Source organism: Rhipicephalus sanguineus, chromosome 6, assembly GCF_013339695.2.
Source record: "Rhipicephalus sanguineus isolate Rsan-2018 chromosome 6, BIME_Rsan_1.4, whole genome shotgun sequence".
NCBI classification, from domain to species: Eukaryota; Metazoa; Arthropoda; class Arachnida; order Ixodida; family Ixodidae; genus Rhipicephalus; species Rhipicephalus sanguineus.
Genome location: NC_051181.1, coordinates 53055226 through 53076469, shown reverse-complemented (window position 1 = coordinate 53076469; position 21244 = coordinate 53055226). Strand labels below are relative to the sequence as shown.

The 21244-nt window shown below is 45.2% G+C and overlaps 1 long non-coding RNA gene across 1 annotated transcript; it reads right to left on the bottom strand.

Annotated features, from left to right (window-relative positions):
• Positions 1-251: 251 nt before the first annotated feature.
• LOC119395784 (uncharacterized) lies at positions 252-20685 on the bottom strand. The gene is made up of 3 exons (XR_005184321.2): positions 20448-20685; positions 14497-14633; positions 252-1187 (listed from the first exon to the last, which is right to left on the bottom strand). It is a non-coding gene; the product is annotated as an uncharacterized LOC119395784 (long non-coding RNA).
• Positions 20686-21244: the final 559 nt, after the last annotated feature.

Genomic DNA, 21244 nt, shown 5'->3' with positions numbered 1-21244 from the left:
GCATAATGAAGTTCAATGACCGCTATTTATCCACTCAGAAAGGCTGGACGAATGTGCACACTAAAGTTCAGGCCATTTGAAGAAGCACGCGGTGCGTGATGCGACTCCGAAGTTGATGTGTACAAATGTACACACCGTGACTGAAAGGGCTAGTCTGAAAGAGTGTGTCCAACAAAGCAGCAGGAACAACGTAAACACGAAGATTTATTGTGTCAGCATGAGCTGGTGCGCTTCTTTGAATATTATCCTACAATAGCGAGAATCGAAAACACGAGCATAATAACAAGTCTTATCTTACATTTCAAAGAGCGATGCCTGCATTTGCACTGACCTTTTAACCAAATGTGAAAACATGCTTGACTTTTCATACATCAACTACGCCGTCACTGAATGTGGCAAGCACGTTAGTGCTACCTACTTCTTTTATTTGCAACGGCTACAATGTAAAGTGACGTATAAGGTGGCCTAGCGTTTCTATTTTTCAATTAGTTGGTCGCAGATTTCGGTGTAAGCGCTAATTTCAGAGCCGTCGTACGCGAAAGCAAATACCTCAACACACGTTAATGACGTTGTCGCTCTTTCTTGTTCCGCAGCATAATGGCGGCGCCTTGGCGATTCGGAAAATAAATTACGCTTCTCCGAAAAAGCTGCGAAACGAAGTCTACTCTTCCTGGCGAGAGACCGGCTCTCCTTTATGTGCTTCCACCATTAATATAAAAATATACAGAATATTATAACATCTTGCCTCACTTAGAAGTTCCCAACAGCAGTCAGCAAAGTGTGTTCACACACGCTTACTGACTGTAAGCCGCGCATATTCGAATGAACCCCAAATGATGCCATGATATGCAGCTTAATTTATAGTTATTGCATTAATGTATGCTATATAGGACACAATTAGCGTGACACATGCACCGCGGTGTCTACGGGCCTTCGAAAAAGTTTGTCAGAGTCCTCAATGGCGCTTATCAAGAGTGGGCTGGCAAAGGACAGTTCATTGATCATCGTCGAAAGGGACGTCCGACTTGAAGTACTCCAGATTGGCATAGATGAGCAGGTTGATGGCGATCACGGCAATCACGATGGCCACCTTTATGGCCAGGGAGAGGCTCCTGCGCGGCCGTTCCTCGGTCAGCGCGCTCACGTGGTTGCCGCTGCTACCCTGTTCATCTGTATGTGCTGATCCCCTGCGAAATCAATCAATCAATCAATCAATCAATCAATCAATCAATCAATCAATCAATCAATCAATCAATCAATCAATCAATCAATCAATCAATCAATCAATCAATTCCAGTTTCTACAAAAGTGCAAGATCGCGAGAAAAAAATGCCGCACCGCGATAACTTGAGTGGTCGCGCTTCAGGGATCGCAATTGAAAGAGAAAGCTATCCGACAAGCGTCGGCCATCAGGGCAGCAAGCCCACGAAAACCTTGCCATCGGCTCCCTCAGCGTAGGTATATACAATGCACGCATTATCAGCGCTTTTGGCTGCTTTTGGGTTTCAGCTCCACAAAAAAAAAACGATGGCTTATCGTTTCCGACGGAACCCCGATGGAATGCCATCGTTTCCGATGGAATTCTCATGCATAAAAAAAACAATTGACAGTTCATTCAGCTAACGCCGAGCAGAGAAGATGCGAAAGCGTATGCTCTCAAGGGAGGCTCATTGAATTACCCCGACGCTTTCTGTACTTCACCCGTTGTTTCACTACCACCGGGATTGGCCTACCTTTATCGGCCCAGCATCGTCATCTGACGACATTTCTTGACGCAATGTGAAAACAACGTCACCAATAATGGCGGTCTGTGGCGTAATGACGACGTTACAGCATAAAGATGATGTCATAACAACGTCACCTGTATCACTTGATACTTCTTGTACCGTTCATGTTGACGCCGCGCCGCAACAGGTCTCGTCAAACCTGGTGCAATCTCTAGACTCCTTAGACATACAACGCTTTCGACGTAGCACAAAGAAAAGAAAGACGATTTTGTGTGGTTTATTTATTCTGCTATGGGAGATCGGTAAGCTGCTGACTGAATGCGTAAAAGCACATGTTAGTGTTTAGAACGGACAGTGAGCGACTCAGATTGGTATATATGTTATACTACCGGAGAAAGGAACGTCGCCTTTAGATGGCAACCAGAAGGCAGCCCTAGAGCGATGCATGAATTAATTATGTGCTGAAAAGCTATGCTACTGAATTACCATAGTGGCTATAGGCATCTGTCGAATTATTAACAGAATGATTTATCAGGATGAGATATCTCAGCACATTGAATAAATGTGGCATCATTGGATGTTTGATAACGCAGTGCATTTGAACCGTTGTTTTAATAAGCACTTAAGTATGCCGTAGTAGTAAGTTTTCCACTTATAAAATGAGACATGAATGACAATTCAGCAGTCGCGCCTCTTAAAGGAGCAGTGACATAAAATTTCAAGCTCGAGATGTGGCCTTCACTCGATAGCTTGGTATGCAAAAGACTTTTGAGCGAAGCACGAACTGCGTCCGTTGCGTAGAAGTTATTTTATTTCGAGTGAGAACAGCGTACGAAAGCTGAACGGTGTGTTCAGCACCCTGCGACATCGACAGTATTATGACGTGTTCAGCTGGACACCAGGCCACGCCCCAGGCGTTGAGTGACGATGCGCTAGTAACGATAACGTCAACGATCTCAGTGTTGTCATCGTGGGGCCGACTAGCAGTGACGCCTGGCAGCGGCTTCACTTCAATGCGCCTTTTTTCACGACTCCCGGGCGCATGCGCCCTCCCCTAGCGGAAAAGTCGCGAAACTTCTGGTCATCTCGGAGGCATTGCTTCTGGCAATACCGGTTCTCCTGGCCCCTAACAAACCCCTACCAAAACGGCAGAAGGCAGCACAGGAAAATGAAAGAGGCGGATTGTCTGGGTTGGTGGTCTCAAGTCCTGCGTCTTCACCGCGCCGCCTCGAATGATTTGTCATGCGCTCATCAGCGTGTGATTGGGAGCGACGATTTTAACTGCATTACGTGCCAACATGTCGTGAAACAGTTGTGCTCGTCTTACACCAGTGGTGCTTCAAGTACCGCAAGAAGGAATGTCTTTGCCGCCGACAGCTGCAAAGTTGGTTTATCAAAGCTTCCAGGCAGGACTGCGCATGCAATTTGCGTCTCTCCACGCGTCTCCGCGATGCATTCAACGTTGGCCTTACCAACGCCTCCTCAGGCGCTGGCCTTACGCACCCAGGAAATGTTATTTGGAGCTTGATGGTGACATAGGCGAAACGTGCCAGCATGGACGCCTGGCTAGGGGCGAGACGCGCAGAGCGTCGACAGTTTGTGTGTGTGTCTGTGTGTGTGTGTGTGTTTGTGCGCGTGTGTGTGTGTGTGTGTGTGTGTGTGTGTGTGTGTGTGTGTGCGTGTGTGTGTGTGTGTGTGTTTTGGTGGGGTGATAGAAGGCAAGCCCGGCGTAATGGACGAATTGGCAGATGCAAATGGTGCCCTGAGCATTGTGGACGTATTGCACCTTTAATAAATCGTTAATTAAATCGTTTGTTGTTGTTAGTCACCGGACTGCTTAATTTTGTGGACAGAATAGGAGCGCCTGCCCTGTCCAAAACCTTTCTTCCTGTCCTGTGCTCTTGCCAGGCAGCATGGCCCAAGCGTGCCTCTCCAGGTGCCGTCGCTGCTCGGACCGGCTTCGATTTCAGAATCGCTTCTTTGCAGAGGATCTAAGCGAGATTTATTCGCGAAGTCGGGAATCGCAGCGATTTCTATTACCTCAGTATTTTCTTTACTTGTAGACGCTGATGACGGCGGTGACGACGGTGGTGGTGATGAGCACAAGAATACACGCGCGCGCCTAGCAGACAAAATAACAGCTGAAACTCGCGTCACCATTTTGTGTGGCCACGCGATCAGCTGGGGGCCCTTTCGGGGCTTGGCGCGGGGTGACCGCGCGGCAGCGCTGCAAGCGCTGCAAAGTGGACGCTGCAAAGGGTGTTTGGTGCTGCTAGAGGACGGACGTGTTTTTCGTGGGCTCCGGAATGACAGCGTCAGATAAGTGTTTTTTTTTTTGCATGATTCGAGCTTGTTTTTTTAGTTAATCCACTAGATTGCAGCTTAATAGAGCTTACAACTTTGTACTGTTGGTACAAAGTGGTGTGACAGTCGCCTCGGGTGTTTTTTTTTTGTTTTTTTTTAATATTTGTTTGTTCGGCCACCACGCGGCTGAAAGGTGCACAGGTGCTTTGACGTGTAACGTACTTGCGGAGTTTTATGATATCATTTGGCTTTAAGTGTATCTAATCCACCGTGTGAACGATCTATAGCCATGGTCAAAAAGACCGTAAAGTGTTCAGGATGCGGAATGGGGCGGAAAATAGAGGTTTGTGAGGATGAGACGACAGAGACAGCTGACGCCAAGTGTAAGCAATGCGAGTTAGAGGCGAAAATGGAAATAATGATGGCCGCCCAGAATGAGCTCATGGTGAGAATCTCCGAGCTGGAGAAAGCGGTAGCGACAGAGCGGGAAAAAACGATGGCTATGGCGGAAAGGCTTAAGTCAGCCGAGGAGGGATTAGCAAAGGTAGCCATGCCAGCAAAGGTAGCAAGCGACAGCGGCAACAATGGGGCATCGACCCATTGGGGCATCGACCCCGACAGTGGTAGGCGCGAAGGGGGAAACAGGTTTGGAAAAGACAGGTGCAAGGGTCACAGGACCCACTTTCCGCGAAGTAGTCTTGGGAACGGGAGGGGACAAAACAACAGCAGTAGCACGCGCTAGTAACAGGTGCAGTGGCCAGGTGCGGGAGAGTCCACCAGAAAAGTCGGATCACGTGATAATCGCCGGGGACTCGAATTTAGCTGCATGCGCAGAAGCAATCGAGGAAAGGGTGAGAGGCGACAAACGAGTTTTAATAGGGAAGTTCCCGGGACATAGGCTGGGATCAGTGATGAGACAAGCTAGCGCAGAACTCGCAACTAAGTCTAATGGACGTAACCTCGTGATAATCGCGGGAGGTCTAAACGACGTCTTGAGTAAAGAATCAGCCGAACTAGCGACCACATTGGCGAAAGGGGTCGATGACATGCGCGCCATTTCCCCTCAGGTGCAGATAGTGGTATGCACAATACCGGAAGTACCAGTGCGAAATATCAGCTTACAAAGAGCGGTTGTCGTCGCAAACAAAGAGATATGGCGAATTAGTCGAGAGAAAGGCATCGAGGTAGTGGAAATAAACAGAGAGGTGCACAGGTGGGGTGGTTTTCGAAGAGACGGAATACACTTCGATAGGAGGCTTGGCCATGAGGTGGGATGGCGTCTTGCAGGACGCGCAGTAGCTTTTTTGGGGGGCACGCGGGCCCTTCGGTGCCCAAGGTAGCTTGTAATGAGGAAAACAACCAGGGGGACTCTTTGACAGGTAGTATAGCGAAAAAACAGAGAAAAGGTAAAAGAAGGGAGAAGGCGCGTGTTGCAATTAGTTACATTAACATGCAGGGTGGCAGAAAAAAGGCAAAATGGTTAGAGATTGAGAGACAGTTAAACAAGGAACAGATAGGTGTTTATGCGGTTACAGAAACACACCTTAGAGACTTGGAAGAGCCACCACATATTGAAAATTATGTTTGGGAAGGATGTAACAGGATCACATCAGAAAGGAGAGGTGGGGGGGGTTGGAATGCTAATTCATAGCAGAACAAAATGGGAGAGAGTGAAACAAACGTGTTCAGAGCACATATGGGTTTCGGGCACAGTAGGTGGAAAGAAAACGTGGCTAGGTGTAGCTTACTTGTGGACGGGGAATAACTGCAGAGAAAAGAATCTGGAGATAGTGAAATGCATAAGCACCGATATTAAAGAATTTGGTCATGATGCCGAAATAATCCTTCTAGGGGACATGAACGCTCACATTCATGACCTTGACGGATATTCAGACACCAATGGCAAGTTATTGCTAGATCTCTGCGAGCAACATAGTCTTGAGATAGTTAACGTGGGGCCTAAGTGTGAGGGGCAGATCACGTGGGAAGTCGGAAACAGGCAATCGAGCATTGATTACTGTCTCATGACAGAAGGAATATATGACAAACTTAGAGACATGAGAATAGACGAAGAAGGCATTAACAGCTTGGGTAGTGATCATAAACGCATAATATTACAAATGGGATATAAAACTGAAAATAAGAACATAGAATCAAAGTTTGGCAGCTCGTATCTAAATGACAAACAAATAACAAATATAGCCGCCAGAGTCGAGGAAAAAGTAGACGAACTACCAGGCAAAGACTGGAAGTATAGTGAGCTGCTACATGTAATCACGAAAGAAATGGAAATAGAGAAGAAAACTATTTGTTGGAAAGGAAAGAAAAAGCCAAAAAGTTGGTGGAACAAAGAAATCCGGGAAGCGATCGAGATGCGACGTCAGGCATCACGGGAGCACAGACAGGCAAAAAAGGAGAAGCGGCCACAGGACGAAGTTAACCAAATATGGGAAATATATTTAGAGCAAAAATCCATTGTGCAGAAATTAGTCGAGGCAAAAATTAAAGGTGAAAGTGAACGCTGGATGACAGAGATTCGCGAAAAGAAGAAGGCCGCGCCTAGGATATTTTGGAGCCACCTAAAAGCGCTGGGTAGGAAGTCTGTCACAATGCAACAACATATGGTAGATGAAGGAGGAAATAAATTCGAAGGATATGAAGCGCTAGGTTACATTCGAAAGATAACAGCCGATTCGTTTAAAAAGGTCCCCCAGGGGATTCCCCCGGTGAGTAAAAGTACGCAAAGGAGAGCAACCGACGAAGATGTAGTACTAGAGAATTTCAATTGGAAGAAGGCCGAAGGAAAAATTCCTAAGCGCACTACTCCGGGCTTAGATGGGGTTCCCGTCAGCCTCATTAACGAACTCGGACATAACACTAAAGAAGCACTGCTGAAAGCCGTAGAAAAGTGCTTACAGGAGAGGGAAATACCAGACAGTTGGCGAAAAAGTAGAATGAACTTAATCTATAAAGGCAAGGGAGAAAAAGATAACATTCGCTCGTATAGACCCCTAACAATTACATCGGTGCTATACAGGTTGGCGATGCAGGCAGTAAAATTAAAAATAGAAGCGTGGGTAGAACAAAATGATATTTTGGGAGAACTTCAGAATGGATTTCGAATCGACAGGCGGTTAGACGATAATCTGTTTGTTCTTACCCAGTGTATAGAAATATCTAAAATAGAAAACAGGCCCTTATACGTAGCTTATCTAGATATCACCGGGGCGTATGACAACGTTAATCAGGAAATTTTGTGGGATATATTGAAGGAAGTGGGCATAGGTGACGACTGTGTACAGCTTTTGAGAGAAATATACCGAGAAAATACAGTTTGTATAGAATGGGAAGGAATAAGTAGCGAGGACAGCGTTGAAATTAGCAAGGGGCTGAGACAGGGATGCCCTTTGTCCCCGCTGTTATTCATGCTGTACATGGCGAGGATGGAAAAAGCGCTAGAAGGTAGCAACATTGGATTTAATTTGTCACACAAACAGGTCGGAGCGATGGTTGAGCAGAAGCTTCCAGGTCTATTTTATGCTGATGATATTGTCTTATTTGCGGACAGTCAAGATGATATACAGCGACTGGCAGATATATGCGGAAGGGAGTGTGAGGCTCTAGGACTAGGATTTAGTGCAACAAAATGTGGATTGATGATATTCAATGATCACGGAGACCATACGGTCTTAATACAGGGCCAAAAAATACCGAGGGTAAGCGAGTACAAGTACCTCGGAGTATGGGTAAATGAGGGGGATAGATATATGGAGGTACAAGAGAAAGCATCGGTAGCAAAGGGAAAGAGGAATGCTGCAATTATGAAGCACAGAGCTTTATGGGGATACAATAGGTACGAGGTGCTTCGAGGGCTGTGGAAGGGTGTGATGGTTCCGGGGCTTACATTTGGGAACTCAGTGGTGTGCATGAAGTCAGAGGTGCAATCAGGAATGGATGTAAATCAAAGGACGGTGGGCCGCCTCGCCTTGGGCGCTCACGGGAAGACGACAAATGAGGCGGTGAAGGGTGATATGGGATGGACAGGCTTTGAAGTGAGGGAAGCGCAGAGCAAAATGAGATTCGAAGAGAGGCTGAGGAAAATGAAGAAGAGTAGATGGGCAGAGAAGGTTTTCAGGTATTTGTATAGAAAAAGCGTTGACACGCAGTGGAGAAAAAGAACTAGGAGGCTCACCAGTAAATCTACGGCTGGCAGTGCGGGCGATATGGCAACAAGGAGCATTAAGCGGAAGGTCAGAGAGGCGGAGAAGACTTATTGGATGACAGCGATGGAAAAGAAGCCGGCTCTGAGTAACTACCGAAAAGGAAAAAACGAAATAAGGAGGGAAAGGTTTTATGATAATTCAAGGGGGAGCGCTTTACTGTTTGAAGCAAGGTCGGGCTGCCTGAGAACGCGTAGTTATAAAGCGAGATTCAGTAACGAAGAAGAACAATGTACATGCTGCGGGGGAACTAAGGAAACGATGGAACATGTACTGATTGAATGTGGCGATATTCACCCAGGTATACGTGTGGGCACGAGTCTACATGAAGCCTTGGGTTTTAGGGACAACAATGGAAAGCTGAACACTCCCGCGATAGAAATAAGTAAGAGACGGTTAGAGTATTGGTGGCAGAAAAGTAGAGATAAAGTACAAAAATAAATAATTGGGGAAAAAAAAAGGTTATTCTGCCTTAAGAGGCAGAGAGATGGACTGTGAATTTATATTTTTTGTTATAATAACATAGATTTAATCAATGTAGATAAGGCATTAGGACAACATGAAACAAGGAAGTTTTTCTTTCTTTTTTTTCTTTTTTATCCTTCGAGCCTGGTGGCAGACATGTCACCGCCCCGTTATAAAGGGGACGCTCATAGCATCCATCCATCCATCCAGTGGCGGGCTTTGCACCCATTTTGAACCGCACTCGTTACTGGTCATACCAATCTATATTACAGATATTTATGCACCCCCCCCCCCCCCCGTGGCAGTATCAGTGGTGAATCGGTACTAGGCGGTTGGTAACTCTACGTGGACGCAAAAAACGCGACATGCGTAAAGTTGATGTCACTGCTCCTTTAACTATTGCTACCTCCTACAGCTTTGATGGTTATCGGTTACTTCCAAGGATGTTTTTTTCCAGAGCTGTTCAGCCTGTAGAACGGCCCTACGAAAGGACCATCATGCGATCATGGCAACGAGGCTTATGAATTCAATTTTGTCGAAGTGTAGAATTTCCTAAAATCTGCAATTCCTCATATCGACCTCACGCGTTGTATCAGCCGATCGATTTCAGTCCGCTAACACGAAATATTGCAATGAAGCGCCCGCAGCAAGTCTACTGCCTCCCAATTGTTTTTTGCATCGTCGGTAGAACCTATTGACATGCTTCAGTTCAGTTCACATTGCCCAAGCATGGGTGCGTGGCCTAGTGTTCAAGGCACTCGCTTTCTGATCTTTCTGATTCTGAAGTTGTGACGTAATAATGACGTCATCACATGACATCCTCGATCTGTCAAATGTACGCCAATCCCAGAGGTAGTGCAACATCATGTAAGGTGAACAAATTTTCAGGGGATGGACAATGCCATCCACTGGTAACGTCAAGGTACTTTAATGCATGTCGGCCACCCTGAGGCTCGTTACGTCATGCAAGAAGTCTGGTCCACGATTGTATTAATTAAAGTGGTCCTGACACAAAACTTCGCGGCCGAGATAGCCGGCGGCATCGATTCCCGTGAACATACGTACAACATCTGCAAAATATCAATAGCGAATGTAGCTTGGAAAGTATTTTAAATGAATTTTGAAGTTTGCGTGAGCGACTGACACCCTCGCGCTACTGACACACTCAAAGGTGACCCTCGGTGACCCCCCTACTTCCCTCACGTGACCACGCTGCACCAAGTTATGATGACGTTATAGCCGCTTCGTTTTTTTGCCGCGTTCGCCCCAGCAGCCTACTTCTCGGCGGCTGCTCACGAATCGTGCGGAAGGGCGTCACAGTTCTGTGTGCTGACGTGATAGAGCGCTGCACCCGCTAGGTGGTGATAGTTGCACCCGGAGGCTTGTCGTTCTTGAAATCGAAACTGACACTGGTAGATAATGACGAGCATGTAATTAATTATCTGTCGCGCGCTGCAGCAAACGATGTGCCGCGTTATGACTAACAGGCCCCCAGCAACGCATTGCAGCAAAAAAAAAAAAAAAAACGCCAGGCCAAAATTTTGGTGTCATTACCAAATCTGCAACAGGCTTTCACCATCAAGCGTTACAAAGATAATATAACATGTTGCCGAATTTACTTCATTACCTGCTGCCGCTCCCTTCTGGCGCATCTGTGACCTCTTATGGGCTACAGAAAAAGTGTCTACGGTTTAATTCTTGTAAACCTAATTATCACGAGAGAAAGGTATGTTTGGATTGGTTGTGCAAAGACTATGCATAAAGGCGGTTCTGCGCTTTGTAAGCTTCTCTATCGCGAGCTAATCTGGTATCCCCTTGCTCCAGCGTTTCAGAGCAGGCAGCTTTGCCCTTTGCTTGAGATTTCGCAGCCTGCCGTCTACCTACATCGACAGCGAGATCGGATTCAGCCGGTCACTTGCACTGAAGTGCGCGCACAGACGGCCCAGCCGGCGCACCATCCATGGCCAGACAGAGTGACCAAACGGCGGCGAAGCGACCGTGCAACCTTCTGGTCACGTGGTACCGCAGCGGCGAGGCTCCGGAGCGAGAGCAGCTGCGACGCCTTTCCACAGCGGATCATGTCGCGTGACTTCGAATGAGAGGGACGCAGGACCGAATGAGAAGCCGTTGCAGCTGTAGCTTCCGAGATGGCCGAGAACCAAGGACGTTCTCCTATTAGTGGTCTCGAATGCTCCTCAAGCCATGCTGCCCTTTTTTTTTTGCCAAGGCCGGCCGGACGCCCCTTGCGTTGCGCTACGGTTGTTCAAGGTTACTGCGACGCGACGAATGATATTGAGAGACGTTGAGTATCAGAGCTTTCGCTCTATTACCGTCGCCTATTTAACAGTGAAGCTGCTTAAGCTAGCCGTATTGTACCTCCTATAAGAAAACTATCATCATCATGAATTGGTATGCGCCACAGAATTTGGGCAGATCCCGCTACTCACCGCTACGGCATGACCTGTAATAACCCTGAGACTCCATAATGTGATTGCGGATTCGTAGATGACGACATATATCACCTCCTTCTAGAATGCCCACAGTACGACGCACCAAGACGCCGACTTAAATCATCGTTAATGACATTAGACCACAGAATACTAAGTTTAGGGAAACTTTTGGGCCCGTGGCCAACAAGAGGTTTACGGAAGTGTGCTTTAAAAGCATCGAAATTTTTTCTTGAAAACAGTGGCATTCTTGGCCGTTACTAGCGCATTTAAGCTTTGTTTTGTTTCAACGGCACAGTGTATATTTATTTGTGTGTTGACTATTTTTGTCTTCGTTATGCTATACAACGGTTGCTCTCATTTTCTTTAACATCACCGTGTGTACACATATGATTGTTGAATATGTTGTTTTGACTGTTATGTTTTGTCTTGAGTGTGACGTTAAGTTGTGTATTGTTTGTACTGCGGTTTAGTTCTGCTTAGAAATTTGGACCCTATGTGCTCTGTGTTCGACACTTCTAAGAGCTAAGGAGTAGCCGTCGCCTTATTTGTGCGCAAACATCTACTTACATTTTGTCAATAAAAAAAACCTCCTGAGAACGAGTACAGAGAGAGAGAAAGAGAGAAACAAACAGAGAGACGAAAAACATATAAAGAAAGAGCAAAATCCTTATCAAAAAGAAATTCTTTACGAGGCAGCATTCGAACCCGCGTACCCTCGAGCCGAAGGCGAGCGTGCTAACAACTCGGCTGTACAGGCATGCTAGCAAAGCGCGGCATAGCCTTGTATAGCATAGCGTAGCAAGGGGATATAAAAGGGAAGTGGGCGTGAGGAGGAGATGTGATGATGAGGAGGTGGGTGAGGAGGAGGAAATCCCTCTGCTCACAAGTGGTTCACTAAGAGAGAGAAAAATATATAGAAAGAAAGAGAGAGGAAATAGGGAAAATAATGGGAATAAATACATAAAAAGAAATACTTGGCACGACGATTGCGAAGCTGCCATAGAACGGGAAAGGAGACGGCGGCTGCGAGAAGAGCCAGAAGCGATGGAAGCCCTACGCCAACGACGACGTGCCCGCAGATCTATGACAGGTGGGAACGCTCGGTCCTGGACTATGGACATCCGTTGCATGACTAACCTAGCTAAAGCCTAGCAACAACCTAGAAGGAACCAGATTAGACTTCGTAAGCGTCCACTTTCGTTGTTTCAAGCCTTTCTCGACTTAGTGCAAGCTTCGCCAATTTTTTTTTCTTGTCAATAACAATTTCGATTCCTTTAGTTTGATGTTCAAAATGGCTCTAGCATAATACTATGCGATAACTAGCCGTGAAAATAGACGCTGCTTGTGTGAGAGTGAAGCTACAAGTGCTCTTGCACAGTCGTAAACGGTAACATAAGCACTGAGCGTGGTCCTTTACGTACATAACACAGACGTCCCAGTCATTACGCAAAGGGACAGGATCGCTAGGTTCACTGCACATCAAACGTTGGATACCTGTGGCAGTCGCCTTGAGTTACTCGTAGTCGACTCCTAGTCGTCACAACTTATTAGGACAACTTTATTGTGCGTGGCAGCTGCTGCGTAATTAGTTATTATAATAATTGATGGGGTTTCACGTCCCAAACTGCTGCGTCAATCGTTCATGCAAAAATGAAACCTTCACTTTGCGCCATCAGTCATAATTGAAATTTTGCGCAGCAGCTCACAATGAACTTGTTTACATGATATTATCCTTAGAGTCGTTCTTTTTCTCGGCTTTTGAGTAACCGTGAATAATATACAAAAGAAGTTTTCATAATCTCCAGCATAGGAGCGTCTACTCAAACACAATGATGAATGAATGAATGTGACCTTTATTGAAATAAAAGGACGACTCTTGGTCGCTGTTGGGGATAAGGTGGGAAAGAGGTAAGGGGAAAGAAGGGTGATGAGCATCTTCACGTCACGTCCTCGCACGAATCAGTCGACCTCTCCTACACCACTCGAAACAGGCCACTTTGACTACCGTATGTTGCGAGAGCTTTTTGGGCTTCATGGTCAGACTTTATTAAGTTACGTAGAGCTATGTCGGCGTGCAGCAGGTGTTCAATGTGGCGTCTGCCTTTTGAGAAAGCTGCGCATGTCCAAATGAGATGTTCTAAATCTGCTCGGCACAGCCTCTGACAGTGTGTGCATCGCGTAGAAATATTTTCACTCGAAGGTCGGGTAGCTTGCTGTATGTGTGCTGTGTATGCAGAGTTAGCCATAACTTTGTTTAAAAAGATTTCTTGTTGACGAGTAAACCCACCCTTGTCATTTAGTATGCGCGTTGGTGTAGCTTCTAATAGTCGGTTTTTGCTGTCGGCTTTCATTTTAGTGCGAATGTAATGCATCAGTGCTCTGCTAGGAGAGCCTTCTGCCCAGATCTTAATATAGGGATTTTGGTCTTCCGGGTGTGGCGAGGAACTGGGGTGTGGGGAAGTATATGTGATCAAGCTCACCCGCTTGAGCGGCGACCGCATGAGCGGCTGCGTTTCCCCCGTTCGTGCCAGTGTGCCCCGGTATCCAGAGAATTTCAACATTTGTCCCGATGTCTTGAATTCTTTTTAGCTTTCTTCTGGTGTCGTTGGCTACAGCATCTTCAATCGTTTACGCCGGTAGTTCAGTTACCGCTTCGTACGAATTTGTGAGCATGCGATAGTGAATTTTTTTACTATTGATGCCTTCCAAATCGAGGGGAATGATAAACCTTTTTTTTCGGCACCCAAACCAATAAATTTGATAACGTTTCCTACATTTAAAAGGAGTGCTTGCTCTATAGAGACATTATTTATTTTGCTTTAATTTGTTTAGACTCTAGATTGACGTAATTAAAGATTACATATGAGCTGCATAAACCGTACCTGTTATAAGGGCTACGATGCGGAAGGTTATGCTGTATTACACTCGGTTGTGAAATGCTCTACTCATGTGTGTGTCAGAATTTGTTTAACTCTTTTCAGCAATGCCCCAATTTCAAGTGAGCTGGTAATTTTATATTAGGTACAAGTAGTTTACAGAACTTCGACATCTGTTAATTTCTGACGCAGGAAAGAAATTTGCAAGCTCTTATGCGCTAGGGCATACCTTCATGCATTTTGGAGTGAACTGAAGTTAACGTAACTGCCACGTATTAAACTTTTAATTGTATTTGTGACCACACAAAATAATTTACGTGCGTAGAAGGGCTTCCTTAATATCAGCTTTACAGGTGACCTTATTGGCAAAGGCGATCTAAGCATAAGTATAATCGATAGGTCGATGCTGAGGGTCACTATTTCCTTTATAAATGTCGAATCAAGTAATCAGTACCTCGTTGTCCTTGCTCGAAGTGCCATGTTGACTTTGGTATGAACCTTGTGATGTGCGAGCTGCCGGAGTGATGTGTGCTCCGGCCCGTGATCTTCGGGCACAGCGTAATGTGCAGACTTGCTTTGGTTCTGTGGGACCTAGAATAGGTAAACATCACTTAATATCTCCGCGTCACATCCCCCGTATGAGTACGACACTCAAGTCACAGCTGCTGTTGACGTCGGCCAAATGTTTTATGGCATGTCTCGAGCGATGGCACCATAAAGACAGTATGCACCCATCGAAGAGTCTTCTTAAGAGGCACAACATTAATTGTCATTTGGCTCTCATGCGTTTTCTTTGTCTTTAAAACTCGGCGCTTACAAGTGTCGCGCTAAAAGTGCCATATCACGTTGATCGCGCGCACGCTGTTTTCAACCTGAAAGTGACCTGTGCACAGTATTAAAGCAAGAAGAAGCACACAAGTTAGTTTACGATTATTATTGACTTGAAAAAGGATTACGCAAGAGGAGGGAACTGTTTTTGGAGTGAAGATTCTAGGTTCATTGAAGCCATAGCGCTGATAAGACAGGGACCACAGAAAGAGGACAGGACGTGCGCTACTCACAAATGAATCTTTATTTCGGAAACATGTTGTACTCATACAGCATTGAAAAGACAGCAATCGTCACCACAAAACCGTATCACAAGCGCTAGCCTGCATCATCCAGATACGCGATTTCCTTAGCACTGAGAGCAATCGAGGGCGCACTGACACAATTGGTATCTTCTCTAGCAATCAACCATGCCTCCACAATTTCCCGCGTATCTTTATCAAAGTTCCTATGCAGAACTACGCACTCATTGAACACAGAGTCGGCAGCCGCAGTCAGTACAATGCACTGATACATGCACGTCGCGCTAACAGTCAAGCTTCTGTTTGTGCTCTCTGAGCCTATCATTCAGGCATCTGCCCGTCTGCCCGATATATACCTTGCCGCACGAAAACGGAAATCTATAAACAACACTCTGAGCACAGGTCACGAAAGGGCACTGGTGCTTCTTCGCGCATCCTCGGCGTTTCTTGTGGAAGGGGTCAGAACCCTTACAAAGGCTCACTAATTTCTGTGGAGCTGAAAACAACACAAGGGTTCTGTGAGGGCCTTTGTAAGGGTTCTGACCCCTTCCACAAGAAAGTTCATTCACTTGAAATAAGTTCAGAGCCTTGAAAAGTGGCTCCGAGTGTGCGTCGTATGCGGCACTAACGATGTTTCGAATGGCTTTCTTTTGAAGTTTGTATAAATTCTGGATGTTGGTTTTGGTGGCAGTGCCCCAGACTAAGTAACAATAAGATAAGTTAGACAAAAACAATGACTTTTAAATTAACAACTTTATGTTCTGTGGCAGGACGTAACAAAATTTGCATAATATTCCTACAATTTTTGAAAGTTTATTTAAGGTGGCATTCAATTGATCTGTCCACGTCATATGTTCTTCAAAAATGACTCCCAGGCTTCTAGCAACGCGTGATAATTCTATAGTTGACGTACCTAACTTTAGACTCTTTGTGATATTCAGTGCTTTGTTCTGAGGCCGAAATAAAACAGCTTTCGTTTTTGCCGCGTTTAAGTTGAAAGAGTTGGGGATACTCCAAGTGTGAATTTCACTTAGGACTACGTTGCCTTTTCCTATGAGGTTTGAAGGGTCACGTCCCGTAATAAAAATACTTGTATCAGTCTGCGTAAATGATAAATTTAGTGTTAGCACAAATATTTACTATATCATTCACATATATATTAAACAGCAATGGACCCAAAATGCTACCTTGAGGCACACCAACATTAACTGGTTTGAATTCGGATACAAGACCATTAATAGTGACTTGCTGGCGGCGACGGTTAAAGTAAAAAAAAATAGAAGTTTTAAGAAAGTAGCTCTAAAGCCATAATGCTGCAGTTTCTCGAACAAGGAATAGTGGTTAATTGAATCAAATGCTTTTGAGTAGTCAATGAATATGCCTAGCGTACAGAGGTGATGTTTGAAAGACTGCAAGGTAAGCTCCTTCTGACTCAGAAAAGCCGTCTCAGTTGAACATCCCTTTCGGAAACCAAACTGGCTTGGCGTAATAGTGTTGTGCTTCGTTGAAAAACTGGATATGCGTTTATGCATAAATTTTTCAATGCATTTAGAAAAGACGGGAATAATTGAAATTGGCCTATAATTGGAGAAGTTATTGATGTCACCACCTTTGAATAGAACAGTTACCTTTGACATCTGGAGTTGTTTGGGAAATGTGCCAACAGAAAACATAAGGTTAATAATATGTTCTAGAATTGGTGCGATAGTATCGATTACATATTTTATAGGTCCGATTTGCAAGTCATGAACATCCGTACACCTACTGTTTCTTAGTGACAAAAAAGCCGTTACAATTTCATGCGCAGTAGATGGACAGAAGAATGCGCTTTTCTGTATTGGTGCTGTTAAATACTGAATGCAGTTTGGATCGCTTACTACTTACTGATGTGAAGAACTCGTTGAAGGAATTCGCCAAGCGTGCATTCCGTTAATGTATCGCCGTTAATATTAATTGATAAAGGGTATTGCTCTTGGGGGTCACCGTGCAGCACATTGTTCAACCGTTTCCACATAAGGTGTGGCTTTTTATGTACTTCGGGGGAGAAAAGATTGCTGAAGTAGATTCGTTTCGCTTCTCTGAGCTGTTTGTTCAGTTGGTTCCTGAAGCGCTTAAAAGCATGTAAATCACTTCAGAGCTCTTGTTTTGATAAAGACCTGATACAGTTTGTCTTTTTCTTTCATGCTATTCAAGTGTTCCCCCGTGATCCATGGCTTGCGGGCTTTCCGAGCTCGTTTCGGTAGTTTACGTGGAAAAACATTGTTCATACGCTGCCTTAAAACACTTATGAACTCATTATAAGCTTTCCCTGGTTCAGTAGCCTCTAATACTCGGCTCCACTCAGTTAGACACAAATTAGAGCGAAAGCTTTCCGATGTGCAAGAATTTATCTGACTATAAGATTTAGTAGACGGGTGTCGTGACGTACTGGAGGGCTTCATATGCTCCGATAGCAGATAAATGGGTAGGTGATCGCTCACAGGAGAACTGATGACGCCAGAAGTGAGATACTCGGGTGAAATATTCGTAATAAAGACGTCTAGTAGTGTCGAAGAAGTTGGTTGTACTCGTGTTGGTAGACTGATTGCATTAATAATAGCTGTTCGCGTCCGAGATTCTACAAAAGTCATCGTGACTTGTTGATTGTCGCAAGCAGTCAATGTTTATGTCACCTCCTAGAATGACAGTGCTGGCATTATGATTAAAATAACTAAGGTAACTCTCTAAAAATTCGAAGAAATTAAACACACTCGGGTGAGGTGGACGGTACATACCGGTGCCTTTAGCGCCATTTTTGACAGTGAGAACCTCGAAATCTTCAGTGGTTCTGGAAAATTCTTCCACAATAACACAATTCGTACCATTTTTTACCCACATCATGACTCCGCCTTCTTTTTTAAGGCTGCGGTTTACGAAGAAAGAAGTATATCCTGGAATTTTCATCACTTCTGCAGGCATCGCGATACCATGTCTCGGTAAACATCACGGTCTCGAACTGAAAATCCATGTGCGATAACAAGCATTGTATTTCTTCCTCTTTATTTGTAGCAGGCTGAGTGTTAATATGCAGTACAGAAAATGAATATTTGTTTCGTGATGGACACCTCAACCGCGCCGCTAAGAAAAGAACGTCCGTACACGTAACATTGGATGCTTCGAACTATCCTAGAATGCCTACTGCAAGTACAGATGCGAAGTGCCCACTACACAATACACTTTCCTTTGCATTCCCGCTCCGGTCACCTCGGCAGGTGCGGGGGTACTTTTCCTCTCTACTTTCTCTGCTGCGCTGGAACGTTACTTTAACCCTGACACAATGCATGACGATGCGACTCACTATCACACATTTCGTCACGATGACACGTTATGGCTCTTGTTGGGTGGTATATTATGCGAACCGACAACCCTGGCAACCGTTTTTCCTTGGTTTATTTTAACAACAGCTTGAATTTATATATGCGTGTTGCGGTAGCTGTACCTGATATGAATGAAGTCTATTGTGGGACCATTTCAAAAAGGTTAACAGCGCAAGAACGATTAGGAAGGGACGATACAACAAAGGTAAAGAGCGCTGATTTCAAAAAGGTTAACAGCGCAAGAATGATTAGGAAGGGACGAGACAACGCTCTTTACCTTTGTTGTCTCGTCCCTTCCTAATCGTACTTGCGCTGTTAACCTTTTTTGAAATGAATCCACACCAACTTGCCCAAGCGTCAACCCTTGCAAACTATTGTGGGACCTTTGTAACCTCCGTTGCCATCTCCTTGCCAGTTCGGTATTCAGCTGTCTTCTCGAATGACCAACTTTTTCCTAATGGGAATTTTAAGGGCTCGTTTTTCTTTTCTGGACACAACATTAATTTGAACTAACAGACAAGAAAGCCAAGGCTTTCTTGTCTGTTAGTTCTAATCAACTTTTTTACTAAATTAAGTGCACGGCACGCGCGATTTTTCGCGGTGGGTGTCACTATGTAGAATGTTTACGCATTGTATAATGCTGGCCGACGACACTGTTTGATACGTTTTCTGGTGAGCCACTAAACATCGTGAGGCTTCGTGTAGGGGTTCACAACAAAGAATGCTTTGCATGAATGGAAGGACGGACGGATGAATGACGTGATCGTTTCGTATTACCTGGTGGTGAACTGCCAGACACCAAGCTCGACAGTACTCCTTGCGTAGTTGAAATGAATGCTAAAATGGTAGCAGCGAGAAGCTTGCAATAAATACAGCGGTGACCGGATAGAGCCTGCGAGTTGGATTATATATTTAATCAATATACTTTGAAGTTTTAAATATAATGACTGCATAAAACTAACAGCAATGGTTCTGTAGCAATTTAATGTCGCTGCTGCAGTACATGCACTGGAGAGTACTGGAACTTGGACCTGGTCATGCTATCGTAGATCGACGCCTTCTGGTGGTGAGAAGCATTACGAAAATCACGTTTTAATTGTCCTTAATCTCTGTTTACCGATAAGATGTGAGCTATATGTGGACACCAGTCAAGATCGGAAGTGGCCGTTACGCCTACGTGCTGGTGGGTATATTAGCCACTGCGCAGGAAGATATGCAGTGACCCTTCATATCGGCGTTAAATTGGCATATCTTTGCGTTTATCTGGGTTTAGAATAATCGACCAATGGTTAAAACAGTATTGAATATTGATTAGGTCATCTTGCAGCGATACGAAGTATTAAAACTAGTCGATGACTAAAAGTCGTCAGCTCATATGCGCGCATTGCAGGACGCTTGCAGAAGGGTCATTAATGCGTAGTACCAAGGGTAGAGGACCTAGAATAGCATCACTAGGAATCCCTGTGATTGCGGGAATTGGTGGCTACTAATGTTTTTAACTTACACGTTAGAGCAAGTGGTTAGTGAAGTATTATTGTGTCCATATTTTGATATCAGTGGCAAGTTCAAGTCGGAAAGCTTGATTAACAAATGTCTGTGGGAAAACTTGTGAAATGTTTTCCCGAAGTTAACAAAATAGTGTTGTGTGGTTATTTTCAATGTTAAAAAGGCGAGTCATTCAACCAATCAAACCAAGCAAAACCAATCCAGATGAATTTTTCGAATAAAAAGAATTTAGGCAAAATACGCAGTGCAACCACATTACAACGCTTCATGAGAGACAGCCTTACCCGCGATTTAGAGGAAGAAGGTACCCAGAATGAAGGACACCGCGAACACGCGAGACGGCGCACAGCGAACACCGGTCCGTACCATTATGCGTCCCTGTTCACATGCGCTGTATGTCTCTCTACCAGGTGAACTATACGCCCAAACTTACACGCATATGACATGACATATCGGCACACTGGTTGTCTTACCTGCGATTCAGGGTCTTCCAGAGTCCTCCGATTCAATCTCCTTGAAAGCCGGGAATATAAGCTGGGGAAAAACGCGTGGTGGTATGACGCGGGTTGCTCTGACTGTTCCTAGAGGCACTTGTTTCCTTTCGGCACGCGGCAAACAACGTTGACGGCCCGCTCGCATTTGGCGTCGCAGTCGACCAGGATTTTTCGGCCGTATAGCCTCTCCGCTGCCACGCAACGGCTTTCCTCATTTGCGGCCTTCGTCAGATAAGCAAATGTTACTCGACCGGAACAACAATGGCACACGACGACGACGTCGACCAGCAGGACACGGCCGGTTGATCACGCTTCTCTCGCCGCCGCCGTAGTTCGAGAAGTGACTCGTTCTTAGCCCGCAGCCATGACCTCGAAGGGAGCATCAGCGGCGTCCACCTTTAAACACCTTGTGGCCGCGCTAAGTGTTTTGAATGCACGTGTGGCGTTGTGGAAAAGCATGCGAGGCGTGATTGGCCGTTGTTCGCACTGAAGAAAATGGGAACAAAACAAGATGACAGGCCTGCAAGAATGCAATACCAAAATGGGACAAAGTGATGTGTATTGGAATGCTTCAGGGAACACCACAGGAGCCCAATTGGCGCGCTTGTGTAGTTTTTATATAAGCATAGTTAGCTTTTGTTCTATTGCACTCGGTGTGTGGTGTGTCATTCTTTCCCCTGTACGGCTTGGCAAACATTTACAGCCTTCATTAAAAAACAACATCTATCCGTTTCTGATTCTCATATACACTGAGTTATAACGTGCCTAGCATGACT